The following is a 2054-nucleotide window of genomic DNA, read 5'->3' on the forward strand; positions in this document are numbered from 1 at the left end:
GGAGAGGATGACTTATACTTCGACTTCCCAGAACCATTTTATGACTCTTCAAAGGGGGTTCTCTACCCCGGATTCGAGATCTTTAAAGACTGTCACTTTCTAGAGGATGCTCCTCCAATACAAGACAAGGCCTCCCCTGAATGCCTTGACTCCTCAGCTTTCGGTCTGCTATTTGGCCAGGAGATGACCCCAACCATTTCTGAAGACACCATGGTTCAAATGATCACTCAAATCGAAGACTTCAACCTATCTAAGCTGATTACTCCAAGTGAGAAGATGGTCAATGGCTGGAGAAAGTCTCTCAAGATAACAGCTCCAAACGGCAAAATGTTCAAGATTACTGTGGGCGAAGGATCTATGATGAGCGAGTCCGAGTCTGAGGATGAGTATAGATATGAGTCTAGCAATGAGTCTAAGTGTCTAGAACTAGAGTTTTGCATCAATCAAGTGCCCCTAAAGGCCGAGCATCAAGTCAAAACAGTCGATGTAATGATTGCTGATTTCAATAACACTTCAATTTCTACTTACTCTTCGAGTCCTAATTCAAAATCAAATCCTAATCCACACAACTTTGCTTCACAAGAAACTTACTTTGAATTTCTAAAAGCTATCGGAAATCATGAAAAAAGGACGCCCGTAATTGAGGAAACAGAAAAAATCAACCTTTCTAACAACAGTGATTCAAAACTAGTTCAGATTGGTTTAACTCTTTCCCCATCAGAGCGGGACGACCTTATCAAACTACTTTCAGAGTATGTAGACGTCTTCGCATGGTCCTATCATGATATGCCAGGGGTTGATCCAAGCATCGGTCAGCATACAATTCCCCTTATTCCAGGGTCAAAGCCCATCAAGCAGAAGCTCCGTCGCATGAAACCGGATGTTTCCCTCAAAATTCAAGAGGAGGTCTCCAAGCAGTTAGAGGCCGAGTTTATTCGAGAAGAAAAATATCCAGAATGGATCGCAAAAGTCGTCCCAGTTCCAAAGAAAGATGGCAAAGTACGAATGTGTGTGGACTATTGGGATCTTAACAGGGCCAGCCCTAAAGACGGTTTTCCATTGTCTCACATCGACATCCTGGTCGACAACACCGCAAATCATGCCTTACTCTCTTTTATGGACGGGTACGCAGGCTACAATCAGATTCCCATGGCAGAGGAAGACATGGAGAAAATAACCTTCATCACTCAGTGGGGTACATATTGATATACAGTTATGCCGTTCGGACTAAAGAACGCAGGAGAAACTTATCAAAGAACAGCAACAGCCATCATGAGCGATATGATTCACAGGGAAATTAAGGTATATGTCGACGTCATGATTGTCAAATCCCAAGGTCAACTCCCTTCACAGCCCGTGCACAGAGAGTCTGTAAATGCTGTCACCTTGCGGAGTGGATATGAGTATGATGGGCCGCCTATGACTATTGAAGGAGAGGTTGAAGTACCTATCAGTGATGGTGTGACAGAAGAAAGTGGGAAAGTGCTCAAGGAGAAGGAAGCTAGCACAAGGGTTGAGAAGAAAGTTGAAATACAAGTTCCGCCTATCAAACTTCCTTTCCCTCACCGTCAGCTAAAGAACAAGCTAGACAAGCAGTTTGGTAAGTTCTTAGAAGTGGTAAAGAATCTACAGGTAACATTCCCTTTCACTGAATTAATTACTCAAGTACCTGCATATGCTAAATACACGAAAGACATCTTGACTAGGAAGAGAGCATTTAGTGAGGTGGAGACTGTTGCATTTACTGAAGAGTGCAGTGCCTTACTCCAAAATAAGTCTCCACCCAAGTTGAAGGACCCCGGGAGTTTCTTTATCCCGTGTAACATTCGCAATCTTTTTATTGACAAAGCCTTATGTGATTTAGGTGCCAGTGTTAGTGTCATTCCTCTGTCTGTCTGTACTAAGTTGAACATGGGTGATTTAAAAGTTACCAACATAACTCTACAAATGGCTGATCGATCTGTGAAGTATCCCCTAGGTGTCCTAGAAGATGTGCCTGTTAGAGTAGGTAAATTTTTTATTCCTATTGACTTTGTTGTGTTGGACATGGAAGA

Source organism: Spinacia oleracea, chromosome 6 (assembly GCF_020520425.1).
Source record: "Spinacia oleracea cultivar Varoflay chromosome 6, BTI_SOV_V1, whole genome shotgun sequence".
Classification (NCBI taxonomy): domain Eukaryota; kingdom Viridiplantae; phylum Streptophyta; class Magnoliopsida; order Caryophyllales; family Amaranthaceae; genus Spinacia; species Spinacia oleracea.